Genomic DNA, 15,588 nt, shown 5'->3' on the forward strand with positions numbered 1-15,588 from the left:
TCTGATATTTTTTTTTAACTGATTAGCCCATGTGCCAAAAAAATAACATTGATTTTTTTTTTCACAAGAGCTAATCAGTCCCATAAAAGTAAATCTCAGGAGCCGGGTTGGTATTTATTTTTGTCAAGGACCTCGTTGTCTTTTGAGGTAATTGTCATGCAGTCATGGGCTATTTTGAATTTTTCTCTATAAAGCATAGAGACATAAAATTTTGTGTTTTTATATTCTGTTTGACAATAAATTAGAATAAATTATGAAAATTTAATTTATTTTTATTTTTTCATTTAAAAAATTTGAAAAGAAAAAAATAATAATAAAAAATATAGTTATAAAATACTAACAAGAATAATGAAAAAAAAATAAAAAAAATTGTGTCCCTTGTTAGTATTTCTATATCCGTTTTATCAGATGGACACAAAATACACTAATTCAATATCCCTAAACACAATATTCTTATCCATATCTCATCTGTCAAACACAATTTTATTCTTTATATTCTTATCTCAATGTCCTATCCCTAAAAATAAACGTAACCTATCAGACAACGAAATTGAATTACTAATAAGCTCCAAATAATTAATATAACCATTCAATATACAATAATAAGCTAGTACTTGATAATTTATTACAAGTGTTCAATTAGATTTAATTTAATTTGTAATTAAAAATGATACAACCACTTATATTCATATGTCATATGTGGGAAGAATTACCATACTGTACATTAATATAGGTATCCCTTTTATAGAAATTCTTTCCTTATTTAGGTATTACACCTCAACCATGTAAGTGAAAATAGGGTGACATTAAACCATGTATGAAATACCATTTAATTTCCTTTTGTTATTTTTATTTTTCAAACACTAGCTAATTAAAGTATTTTCAATACTCGTTATAATTTCAATTTCATTTTGGGTTTTATAAGAGCATTTGTGAAATCATATTTTATAAATAGTAATTTAAAATTAAAAATAAAATTTATTTTTTCATTGCTTAATTTTAATTTATTTAATTTAAGATTTTATATTATTTTTAATTATTTTATCAACATAATTATATAAATAACAAAATTTTATTAATTTTCTGTTAAAATAATATCCTATATAGATTCATTTTAAAATTGATTTTTAATATGAATCTAATATTATCTTAAAATGAATCTAATTATATTTTTAAGATAATATTAGATTCATTTTAAAAATTAATTTTAATATAAATTTTATTTTTAAATTAATTTATTTTTTAAAAATATTAAAAATAATATTCTAAAGAGTAATTCTCTACATACAAGTGATTTTCCATTCAAGTCATACAAGTCATTTATAGACACGTCGTTTCACGTTTTTTTGTACCTCTTTTTCTTCTTCTTCTTTCCGTGTTTCCTCTTCCTCTTCCTCTTCTTCTTCTTCTTCTTTCTCTGTGTCTCTTTTTCTTCTCTTCCTCCCTCTTTTTTAATTGAAATTTCTTCTCCTCTTTTCGTTTTCTCTTTCTCCTTCATCAAAATCACCAGAAAAAACGAAGAAACATTATTCAAGGTACGTTTCTTGCCTTCTCTTTCTCCTTCTTCTTCTTCTTCTTGCTACACGTTCTTCTTCCTATTCCTGTTCTTCTTCTTCATTTACGTGCTTTTCTCTTTGTTTTCTTTTTTCGTTATTCTCGGTTTTCATTGTTTTTTGACATTAAGCTCTGAAATCGTTTTTGAAGAAGAAGAAGCAGTAGCAGAAGATGAGGAAGAAAAAGAGAAAGAGTTCTGAATTATGCATAAGGTGTACTTCAACGAATTTTGGTGTATTTCTTAAATTCTTTGGGTGTATTTTTGTAATCATTTGGGTGTATTTCTATAATTCTTTGGGTGTATTGATTTCAAGAAGAAATATACTGTCTCTCTCTATATTGGGTGTATTTCTTAAATCATTTGGGTGTATTTCTGTAATCATTTGGTTTATTTCTGTAACTGTTTGGGTGTATTTCTGTAATCCTTTGGATGTATTTCTATAATCGTTTGGGTGTATTTTTGTAATCGTTCGGGTGTATTTCTGAAGTTCCATCATCTTTAAAACAATTTCAAAGCTTGATTTCAGAAACCATGAAAATCGAAAAAAACAGAAGGAGATCGAAGGCAAAGAGAGAACGCTTTTCCATACAAATCATATAAGTCATTTCTTCTTCTGTAACGCACGTGTTAGGCCCAATTTTTTCTTCTTCTTTTTCTTCTTCTTCTGTAATACGCGTGTTAGGCCCAACTTGTAAGACTTGTAAACAAAAATGACTTGTACGTGTAGCACTCCTCTATTCTAAAAATATTCCATTAAAAATGTTCTTAATAGCAGCTTAGGCACAACTCACAATAACATACATCATCGCAACACCTAAACATGCGAGCAAATTAAAACCATTTATTGTCTCATAAATTTCAGCATAGCTGATAAGATTTTTGTTTTAATAGGAACAATTTTAATATTTATTTATCTTTAGCTAACTACATTTTAATAGTAAAGTCAACTATGATTGGTGATCGTTCGAAGTTCACTTTCTGGGAACTGATTTAATTTAATATGCATGCATTGGGAGCGAGGTTTAATTAATTATTATTATTATATATTGGTGAAATTAAAGCAATAATATATATGCCATACCATCAAATTATTAATAGTAGTAGTATTATATATTATCTGAGAAACTAAAAAGAAATCAAGTTATTAGTTATTAGGATGTGTATATATATTAGTATTAGCAGTGGTGATGATGATGATCTCAACCTTGATTTTACCTTGAAGATAGGGCATTGAGTTACACAAATTGCTTTAATTTGGAAGAGACCTATCATATGCTTAATTAATTGGATATTTGTGTATATATTGCTACCTCGCCCGACAGACCAAGATTATATATATACCAACTAATAATATTGACGGTATATCTAGTTAATTCAACCTTTTTCGAGGGGATCTGATCATTCGCAAGATCCATAATATTATTATCCGTATTTGATTACTTATTTATGGATATGATCTAATCTGTATGATTATTATTAGATCTAATCTGCATAAATAATATCGTGAATTTTAAATATATATGTTGATCTGTAAAATAAATAAAATATATTTTTTGTTTATATTTATGTTTGCAATTATGTAATGTTATTATGTTAAGCATTTTTTTTGTTTGGTTTAGTTTTTATTTATTTATGTTGCACTTTTTAAATATTGGGATATTAAAATTTGCACTATTAATTATTTAATTTGTTCTTGTTGTTGGAAGGTCGGATAATTAGATTTGATTGTTATTTATTTAGATATATTTATTATTGTTCATATATGATTAGTTGTTTTATTATTATCATTTAAGGAAGGAAAAATATTAAAAATATCTAAAATTTACAAACGTTGATAAAAATATTTATAAAATAAGAAAATTAACGCTATGTTTATGGAAGATGGTTCTATACGACAAAAGTATCTAAATCTTTATTTTTTATTTTTTAATAAAATTTTTAAACTACCTCAACTCTCAACCTCAACTCCATCACTACAAATCCCTTATTTTCTACTCATAGCTCTATCGGCCTTCTTCTGACTTTCTCCATCGCACTCAAATTTCCCCTTTTTCATTGCACTCAAATCCCTCGTTTTCTTAGCATTTTCTACCATATTTACAACCTTCATTTACTACTCCCGTTCCATCGTCTCCATACTCTTCTTCGGCTACCTCGGAGACCTCCATCTCGTCGCAGCGCATCACCTACCCTCTCATGCAAGCTTTCCTCACTGGCACCCTCTTCCGCCTCGCGTTGCCTGTGTTGCCGCTGCTTCCGCCGCCTCCAACCTCTTCCTCTTCTTTGGTCTCGGTTAAAAAGCAAAAGCAATCAGAGGCCTCTTCAATTGTAACATCAGCGTCGGACCGAAACAAGAGCTTCAGGATGTGGCTGAAGACGTGCAACAGGCGACAGAGTTTCTTTTCGACGATGACTGCAGTGTCAACATCGAATTGAATGGTGATGTTATGTTTTTAGGGATTGAAGAGATGAATCTTTATAGTGGGAGCTCTGAATAGTAACGCAACAGAGAATTGCAGTGCTAAGATTAACAATAAAATCAACTAATTAATACTGATAAAATCAGAGAAAAAATCATAAAGAAACAATTTTTAATTGTTTTAGATATTTTCTCCTTTTTTTTTCTTAATTTGGGGACTTTCTTGTGTGAAGGGATGTGGTGAAGAAAATAGAAAAAAGCTCATCATTATGGTATTTTCTATTAAAAATTGGTCAAGGTTCTCCACTACCACCATTGATTTCGGCTTCGTCTTTGAGTAGTTTCGAACTCCATGGCAAAGGTTTTAAAGATGTAAATTGGGTTATATATGGAGAATTAGAAAAGTGAGTTGAGGTTGAGGATGAAGGTAGTTCGAAAATTTTATTAAAAAGTTAACAAAAAATTAGGATTTTAATATTTTTGTCGTACGAAATCCATCTTCTATGAGTATAGTATTAATTTCTTTAATTTATGGATGTTTCTATCAGCGTTTATAAATTTCATGAATACTTTTAGTAATTTTTTTTCAAGAAAATATTGTTTAATAGTGTTTTAAAAGTAAATAAGTATAAAAAAAGAGGGGAAAGATTTTTTTTATCCGATCCGAAAAAAAAAATACAAATATTATGTTTGATATGGTCTGATCATTTTAGTAAGAATTAGATCGAAATTTTAGCTATATCATTCGCGTACATTTTTATTTTTTTTACTTAGTCTCGTATTTTCAACGTGATGGATAAACTAGCTACGGCAAGAGATTCTATATATGGATGAAATAATCAATAAGAAGTTAAGAACCTTATAATTAAGGCTACTGCATGCATGATGCATGATCCATGTGATTCTCCAAGTACCAAATTGTGTCTTGTCTTTATGCTCCAAGTCAATATATAATATAATCAAATTTCTTAACCCTAAATAATTTTACTCAATTATATATCATATGGCGTACGTTCTTATAATTCGTTTCAATTCGATACATGATGACTATGTGACTTCGCCAGCTAGCTTGTAGTTGGAGAAAAGCATGCATATAAAGTGTGGTAAAAATAAAAAATAAAAAAAAGGCTTGCAAGGCTCAGTTTGGTTTGATTCGAATGATGTCAGTAAAGAAATCGAACAAAATCGAACTACAGTTTTAATAAACGATCAAAATGGATTATTTTTTTTTAAATAATCAAACTAAATTACACGGCGAATACCCATAAACAAAACTATAGCAGCTAATTTTAGTCAATACACGCTATAACAAGTTGTTAAAGCAAGTTTAATATAAAGTCTATTAAAAATGAGTTTTTGTTGAGTACAAATTTAGATATTTCTACTAATTAAATCTTAGATGTTCTTATTCTTAAGAGTTTTGGATTTTTTTTTCGTACGTTAAGTTTTCATTGTGGAAGGTTGGTTTTCAAAAGTTTCTAAAAAATTGAACAATATCCATGTTCTAGTTGATTTAAAATTCTTCTATATGAGGAAAAAATTATTTGGCATATATGTAGCATTTATTTTCGTGGATCCGTGGCCAACTTTTCGTGGCAAACCATGGATTCTATCTCCTCGAAAAAGAAAAAGAAACTTGTATACATCCCAATAGCTTAGCCAGCACAAGTGTCACGGTTTTCTTTATTGTGACATTTTATAATGTTCTTGTCTTCTGGTATTTTGATGAGGTAATGTAATATAATTAATTTCGCAGCATATGTCATTATTATTTTTATTTTTCGATCATCAATATTTCCTCGTACGTCTTCTTCCCATTGAAGAAGTGGGTATACTTCCTTCTATGAAATATTAAGGGACCAATATTTTAAGTAAAAAAAAAAATTGTAATTAGTGTTGATTCAAATACAGTAAATACAAAAGAAAAATATTAATTTTTTTAAGATTTAATTATTATGTTAGCGTCTATAGTTTTATTAAATTTATAATTAGGTCTTTATATATTTTTTAATGGTAAATTTTAGCCTACCTTTCTTATAATAACATGTAATTTACCCTCTGTGACATGTCATCTTTTAATTGGTTGCTATGTTAACTATGGTTAAACTATTGGTAATTAAATTATAGCCCAAAGTGGGTGATTATATAATTTACTAAAATATTAAAAATTCAGTCTTTCATTCTTCTCCCAAATTATCCTCCCACACAATGATGTCAGAGGGTAGACTTCTGTGTTCAATCATCTCTTGAGGTAACTTGTCAACATTAGTTTCATGAGGAATGGAGATAACAGATGAACCTTCATGTTTTTCAATTCGAAAAACTTCATAAGGTGCAACCTGTTGAGAAAATAAATAAATAATAATTTGCTAGCTTACTCATTAAACTAAAGCATATGAATACAGATAATTGTAGGACATACCTTCGTTGTGAATGGGGATGATTGATAAAAATATAACTTTACTTTTTAATGTTTATAGAAATTATATATTTATCCCTCTTATAAAAATATTTAATTATAAAATTATCCTACTTTAGTTAACATATTAACTCTTATTAAGTTAAATTAACTCAAACTAAAACTAAGCATCCAATTAAAACATACCACGTCACGAAGGGTAATTTACATGTTGAAATAGAGATGGTTGGGTAGAACTCACCTTTTTTAATTGAGGACTCTGCATAGTTTTTATTTTTATAATTAGATCTTTTCTACTGTAAAAAATATTACAGTTAACTAAATATTTTTTTATAAATTAAAAGTATTCATAATTAAAAACCTAATTAGATATTTGATCGCATGCAGTTTGAAAAAAATATCCTAAAAATTTTAATATTTTTGACATGAAAATGACTTAATTATAAAATTAAAAGAGATATAAGAACCCAGCTATTAAAAAAATATAAAAATTTAATTAAAAATTTGATAAAACTATAAAATCAATAGAATAATTAAACCACTTTTTGATATGTGTTTATCTATTGATGACAATAAACACAGTCAAACACTCATACATATCAACAATAATAAATAATAACAAAACTTTGTCTTACTAGATAGAATTTGTTACGTAAATCAAACGATATCATTAAACTCTATTATGTATCATGTCTATAAAAAAATCGTTTATATAGATAATTGAAGGTTATGGTAGGCTTAGAGAAGGGGGTTGAATCTATGCCTTCTTTTTAAGTTGCTGTTTTGACCTTTTACAACAAAATTTTTAATTCTGATTCTGTTTGTACTCAGCAACAGAAATTTATGAGACAATTTATTTTTGTCTCATGAATATCAGAAAACAGAACACAGTAGAGAAGAGAAAAGCTAACACCAGCATATATCCTTATTCGATTGCCTTGTGCTATGCAACCTACGTCTAGTCTCCTCCACAACAATGGAGGAATTTCCACTATAATTAAAAGTATTACATACACTAATTTCACACTCAAGTTCTATCATAACTTGACATTGGTTATGCTAACACCTAACTATTCACTCTTAGTGCTAACCCAACTAAGAAAGGGATACCTAACAGGTACAAGATACAAGACACTTAACCAACCTAAAGAAATCAGAAAATAACTATAGACTTTTCTCTTAAGTGTATCACTCAACTTTTTTCAACTCATGGCTTTTACTTGAGCTTTCTCACAATGTCTTTTCTCACAAGAAATTACAGAAAGATAAATATGAAAAAATACATTACAATCAGTAAAATATGAAGGAGATTGACTTCATCAACAACCTCTTAACTATGTGCATAACCAGATTCGCAAACCTCATATTGAGTTCTTCAGTGTTGGCCGAATGCTTCTTTGAAATAAAGCATTATCCAAGTAGAGGAACTTCTTTTCAGAACACAACTTTCAGGTTCTGGTTTTCTCTCCTTGCCTTCTGAATGAATAGCAAGCTTCTTTTATCTCCTTGCATGTTCCTTGGTTCTTCTTCCAAGGTCAACACCTTGAGCCTTGAGCTTCACCAACCCACAGATTCACTTTTTCTCCTTAAACATCAGAGTAGAACTTTTGCTTTTGACTTATCCAATTTGACCAAAAACCATAAAGCAGCAACCACATGAATCTTTCAATAGTCAACTTGATCTGAGCCCTTGAAAACCAACTTGATCCCCAAGTTATGTTTAAGACCGTGGATACACAGCAGATAAGAACAAAGACTAGCTTTCCTTTGTATCCCATTTCGGATAGAGCAGAGAGTTGGAAAGAAGAAAAGAAGATCTGATGCATATAAGAGGAAATGGGTTACCTTTAACCTAAACTTGATTTGGTTTAAACTCGGTGATTTGACGTCTGTCTTTCAAGCTTAATCTTTCTCTCTCTTGCTTCTTTGGTGATTAGTTTAGGGAAGAAGCTCTTTCTCTCTTTCTAACTTTTCTGAGTTTCTGACCAACTCACAGAGGTGAACGTTGCTTTTGGTTATACAAAAGAGAGGGATTTGTTTTTCTGAAATCAGATAGGGCTTGAATCAGTTAGTGATATGCTTGGCCCGTTTTGATTTCTTTGGCTTCTTTTTTTGCTTTTCCTTGGACTCTTAATTTTGCTTTTAGCCCAATATCCTTGCTGATTACTTTTCATTCCATTTGGGCTATTGAATTTTGGCCTGCAACAATAAATAATTAGTAATAAGCAATTATAATTAATCAACACTAATTATTTATTTTGCCCAAAAATAATGTTTGTCATCACTAATTAATTTAGTTAATTTCTTAACTCAACAATAATACATATCAATGTATCATAATATTAGGATATAACTCATGCGAGCTAGCTCTGTATATATTGCATTTAATCCTAATCCACATAAGAGTTTTCAAACAAAAAAATAGGTTTAAATTTGTTCAAAAAGGAAAAAAAGATATATCATTGTTTTAAACTATTTCTCTAAGATTAGTGTTGAAAATCGGGTATAAGAGAATCTAAAATGTCAAAAATCTGATTTGATAATTGTGAGGGTCTCAAAATCCTAAAGAAAAAACTAAAATATTACATTTTGAAAATATGAAAGAGAGAATAATAATTTTTCTTGAGTCAGCATAATATTTAATAACTCAACTTTATGAGTTTAATAGCTATAACCAATTAGTTATACGGTAATAACCATCATTAATCTTTTAAAGAAAAAGTTATAAACTTGATTACATGTCTAAAACTCTAAAAGAGTTAAAAAAAAAGAAAAAAAGAAATAACAACTCTCTATATCCTAAAATTAACTAAATCAAAAATATAACTCATGACCTTATTGTCACATAATAAAATGTGTTCATAATATTGTGATGATAATCTCCTGACATGCATTATTCATGTCATAGAGGTTACGATGCTACGAGTCTATTTCGATTGAATAAATAATTTTGTTATTCTAAAAATTTGAGGACACTTTTATCATATTAAATAGAAAAGTTTTACATTCAAGTTATTTATTTAATAAAGTCCAACTAAATTATTATAATGTATTTTGTTCATGCACTTCTTCTTCTTTTAGTATATTGCTGCTCATACTGCTTCTTCTTATTCTTCTTATTTTTTCTCATCTTTTTTTCGTTATCGTCATTGTCGTCACTACCACCTCCTCTTTCATTTCTGATTTGAATTTATTCTCCTTCTTTTTCTTCCTCTTCCATCATCATAATTATCGCTATCGTTGTCATTGTCGTTTTCTTTTCCTTTTTCAATCTCTTTCAAAATTTTACATGTGAAATTTCAATCTAATAAGTGTGCATTTAAGTCTAATTAAAAACCAATGCCTTTAAAAAAATAAAGAACAATAGAAAAAAATAAAAAATAAAAAAATACAATATTAAAAAAATTCTGTATTTTTGTAACAATATTTGGATGTCAAAAATTTAGAAATTTTGATATTTATTTTGTTTTTGGCAAAAATTCAATCCAATAAATATGAACCTACATTCATTCAACTAAATAAGATTCTAATATAGTATAAATATGTTCATTCAAATAATTTCGGTGTTATCTTGTGATATTTTAATATGCAATTTATTTTTTACATTCATTCAATTAAATAAAATTATAATACATGTTCATTCAAGTCTAATATGAGAAGTAATAATCCTAAACAAAATAGGAATAACAATTCAAAACTCCTCCTTCTCTTCTTCAGCTGTGTTTTTGCAGTTAAATTCTGGTGCCAAAATTAAAAATTTTTAGTATTATTATTAAAAAAAATTGGTGTTATTTTCTAATAAATTATGTATAATTCAAAATTTTTTATTTTCTTTTTCTTCGATATCATTATTGTCATCATCTTCTTTTCTTGTCTCACATTCTCATAATTCTTCTTATTTTACTCTCTTAACAAAATAAAACAAAAAAAAGACATATATAATGCTACCAAAAATTACCAAAAAGATAAAGAAAAAAAAAAAAAAAACGTATGCAGAGAAGAAGAAGAAATAGTTGGAGCGTGTGTACAAACTCTCACTAATAAAACTAATTTTCATTTATTTAAACAAACTTATTGAATCTAATTGCTAAAAATATTTAAATGTGTAGCAGAAAATTCACATCAAAATAGAACTATGCTCATTTGGGATTGGAAGGCCTATAGGAAGTGAGGAAGCAATATACCATTTTTTGTTTTGTGGCCTGATAATGAACAAAATTAGTATTACACCAAAAAAAACCACAAAAAAATAGAATAAAATTAGGAATATTGTAAAAAGATTATGTTAGTTTGACTATCCACCATAAATAAATCAACTCAAAACAGTGCAGCAACACCCTAAGTCCCTAACTCTAATCACAATTAGAAAAAACAAAACAAAACACTGCACTAAAAAAAATATTTTCATATCATATTTGATGTTTTAGGATCCAATTAACTTGAGGAAAATGTTCACTCTTGCTTATGTGAAGCTTGGATAAGGTGAAGATACGATAATTCTATTTTAATTTTATTAAATTTGAGCTTTGAGTATTAAATTGCGTGCGTGCGTGCGTGCGTGCGTGCGTGCGTGCGTGCGTGCGTGCGTGCGTGCGTGCGTGCGTGCGTGCGTGCGTGCGTGCGTGCGTGCGTGCGTGCGTGTATTGAGTTATTAAGAAAATAAGTATGTTTTAAGTTTGATTCATTTAGAAAAGAATGAATTATGTTTTGAATTGGAACTATTGATGAATGGAATAGGAGGTGTGATAATGAAGAATAAGGATTAAATATGATTGATGTATGATGATGAATGAGATGCGATTGAGAATGATGTGGATGTTGATAAATTATAATTGAATTATTTATATGGCTTATGAATTTGAATGATCTGAGATATGAGATTCCCTGGGTAAAGTACCGTGGCTTGCCACTACGTGTACCAGGTTGAAAATTCGATACTCTGTTGACCTTACGACGTAAGGGTGACCGGGCACTATAAATTCCCGGGAATATTACCCCATTGAGCAATATTGATTATTTGAGAAAAAAACTATGCATAGACTCTTGGGGATACACGTCGAGGTACAGTCTAAGATTTTTGGACTTGTCGGATTGGTTGGATAACCAACAGATGAGCTCCATCAGCCGTAGGATAGGCATGCATCAATCGTAAGACAGTCTAAGGTTTTTTCTCATATTTATTTTTCGTTATCGTTGTCTTCGTCGTCACAACCACCACCTTCTATTTCTCCTCATTCATTTCTCATTTGAATTTATTTTTCTCTTTCTTTATCTTCCTCTTCCATCATCATTATCATCGCTATCGTCATTATTGTCGTTTTCTTTTCCTTTTTAATTCTCTTTCAAATTTTTGTATGTAAGATTTTAATTCATTAAGTGTGCATTCAAGTCTAATTGAAAATCAATGCTCTTACAAAAAAGTAAAAGTAACAGAAAAAAATTTCAACATTAAAAAAATCTGTATTTTTGTAACAACATTTTGGTGTCAAAATTAAGAAATTTTAATGTTTTTGTGTTTCTGACAAAAATTCAATTCAATAAATGTGAATCTACATTCATACAACTAAATAAGATTCGAATACAGTACAAACATGTTCATTCAAGTAATTTCGATGTTATCTTGTGATATTTTAATATACAATTTACTTTTTACATTCATTCAATTAAATAAAATTATAATACGTACTCATTCAAATCTACACGCTAGTATGGATTTCATATCAAAATAGAACTATGCTCATTTGGGCTCGGAAGGCCCAAAGGAAGTGAGGAACGAAACAATATACCATTATTTTTGTTTTATGGCCTAATAATGAACAAGATTGGTATTACACAAAAAAAATTCCAAAAAAACAATAAAAAAACAAAATTGGTAATATTGTAAAAAAAATTATGTTAGTTTGAGCCAACTAACACGATCCACCCTAAATAAATCAATTTAAAACAGTGCAGCAACACCTTAAGTCCCTAATCCTAATCATAATTAGAAAAACCAAAACAAAACACTGCACTAAAAAATTTTTTTATAAAATATTTCCATTAAAATTAATAAAAATTAGAAACAAGAGAAGGATAGAGCAAAAGGCATTCTGTGCTCGTTCCAGTTTGGCAAAATGCCCACAAATCAAATGCAGAATCAAAATTAAAAAAGGTTCCTTTGGGGTTTGGGCCATTTTTCATTGTTACCGATATCTAGAAAAAAGAAAAAGTTGAACATGGAGGAACAGAAACTTTTTTCTCAAAGGTAGTAGATTTTAATTCCGTGAAAATAAAATATATGGTGAGATGGGTGGAAACAAAAACTATTTTGCTAACAATTATTATTAAACACTCAAAAAGACGTATTTAGACGTGGGAGGAGAAATAGTGTAAAACGTAGATATAGAGTGTATAAATACTTTACACAACTGTGGTGTTAGAAATAAAAATTAGACCGTCCAATTTTTGAGTATACAAATTGGAGAGTCTGATTTTTGTTTAAAAAATTAAAAAATTTTGGAGTACACAAATTGGAGGGGTCCGATTTGTGTACTCCAAATTTTTTTAATTTTTTAAATATAAATCAGAGGGTCTGATTATTTTCACCAATAATTTAAATTTCCTCTTCCACATTAATGGGACTGTCCCATTAGTAAACTTAACTTTTTTACAAAGAAATTAGATAGTCCAATTTCTTCATCCCCATTTCAGAAAAAATTATTCTCACATATATGTCTAATACTCACATTTTTCACAATAATGTACAACACACACATACTTTCGTATAAAAAAAATGAGCCGTATTCTTTACTTTTAACATTTTAACTAATTTTTTTTATCATTCATTAGCAAATTTTGTTGAATTCTAGTCCTCTCACATTTATAACAAGTGCACATAAAAAACCATACACATATATAAAATACGAGTTAAACCCTAAACTAGTTTTTGAGATTAGCGTCGTGCACTGAAATCGTCCCTAAAATTCTAACGACACTAATAACGTCTATGAGATTCACAAAACTGCACCACGTTAGTCCTTATCCGTTTTCTATTAACGACGTGATGACATAACTTGATGACATGGCGTGTTAGTGACACGTGTCACTCCATAATTTGGCCACATGTAATAATATGATAATGTGTTAACCAGTGACACGTGACATGCTGACGTGGATAGTTGTGACACGTGTCACAATGCTATTTAGGCACGTGTCTGTTTGTGCCACGTGTCGCAATAATATTCGTCCACGTATCATCTATTATGTCATCATTGTATATGCACCAAATTAGTCCTTCACTTTGCGTTAACGGACTCATTTTAGTCCCTTAAATTGAATGTCGTGCACCAAATTAGTCCAGTTTTTTCTCATTTTTTTAATTTAAAATTTTTAATATTTTAGATGCAGCAATTTCAATTCTATTTTTTCACATATCGTTCAAATACAAGTGCTTTTATAAAAAGGAAAAGTCTAGGGGCCAGCAGTTTTATTGAATTTTGGCCAGCATGTAACCAGCAGAGGAAGGTGAGCCATTGGATGAAATTTCACATCAATCTCACACCATCAAATCATCATTAATGGCTAGTTGATGGCTAACAATCACAAAAATTGCTGGCCCCCTAGCATTGCTCATATAAAAAATTTTAAAATTTTAGTTTTAATTATATATTTTTTTATAATAATTTAACATTAGTAAATTTTGTAATATATAAGTATGTTATTATAAAAAAAGAATTATATGATTGATTAGACATATTTTTTCAAACAAAAAATGTGTTTTTAACAAGAAATCAATAACTAAAATACACATTTTTTTCCGGTTCTTATAAAATACATGTTTTCATTGTGCATAAATGGGTTCGACCGAAGGCACTTCAAGTACTCTCACTACCATTTTCGACTTCTTTAGTCTAGACGAAAGAGGTCGGAAATGGTAGTGGGTCAGGGGCGGAGCTACATTGTAGGAAAGGGGGGCAATACCCCCTAATTTTAATTTTTTACATGTAAATTATATGTAAATTTCAATTTAGCCTCCCTTAAAATTTTATTTTAATCTTATTTTATTGTCTAAATATTTTTGGCCCCTCTAATATTTTATCTAGCTCCGCTCGTGGTGGGGTGCTTGAAATATCTTCACGTCAACTCCAAAATAGCGGTTCAAAATACTCGCAAGAGAACAAATATTTTATAAAAATACTTGTATTTAAATAACATGTGAAAAAATAGAATTGAAATTAATGAATTCAAAGATATTGATTGTACACATTGTACGCTTAGGTCATTGGCTCCCTATACTTTATCATCTTTAATACTTCCTAAACCTCCATTGTACACATTGTACGCTTAGGTCATTGGCTCCCTATACTTTATCGAAAAAAAGGAAAAAAACTAGTGAAGGGACTAGTTTGGTGCACAACATTCAATTTTAAAAACTAAAATGAGTCACTTAATATAAAGTGAGGGACTAATTTAAAATTTAACTCTATAAAATACATATTATAAATATATCATAATTTATTTGTAAGTAATTTTTTATGTGTATATAATCCTTTTATTATTAATAACAAAATAATAATTTTGTATACTTTGTGCTATATAAAGGTAATAAATAAAATGTATTTTGACTTGCACATATGCCAATAATAATAATAAAACTGATGCATATTAAAATCACCCATGAAAAACTATTTAGTAAAATATATACAAAATTTAAGTTCTGATATTATTGTTAAGTAATAAATTTAAAAACTTTCATGGAACATATTCGATGTAAATCAAATAAAAAAAATCTCAGATACCGTAAAAAAAATACATTCAATAAATGCTATTAAGTTGGTCTTAATTGTGGGTTTGACTCTTTTGTAGAGCTCAACCTCTTCCATTTACTCTCTCTCTCCAATCCCAAATTTATATTGACCTAATTTTTGAGGACGCATGCGGCGGAACCATTCAATTCTCATCATTTTTGCGTGCAATGATCCCAGTTCCATAGATCTTTTCCATCTTCATCCATGGACTTCGAATTTTTCTGCAAATCTGTATTTTTTTAAATTTTTTTTGTTTATAAATCAAAGAGATACAAAATATTTAATTTAGCCGCTTTGATTGTGTCTATTGTCTTTTTTGTTTCAAATAAAGTTAGATTTTTGTTTGGTGGGGTAAAGGAGAATAGATCTGAGATCTTGCACGCAAAAATGATGTCAATTAATGGGTTCT

This window comes from Arachis hypogaea, chromosome 15 (genome assembly GCF_003086295.3).
Source record: "Arachis hypogaea cultivar Tifrunner chromosome 15, arahy.Tifrunner.gnm2.J5K5, whole genome shotgun sequence".
NCBI lineage: Eukaryota > Viridiplantae > Streptophyta > Magnoliopsida > Fabales > Fabaceae > Arachis > Arachis hypogaea.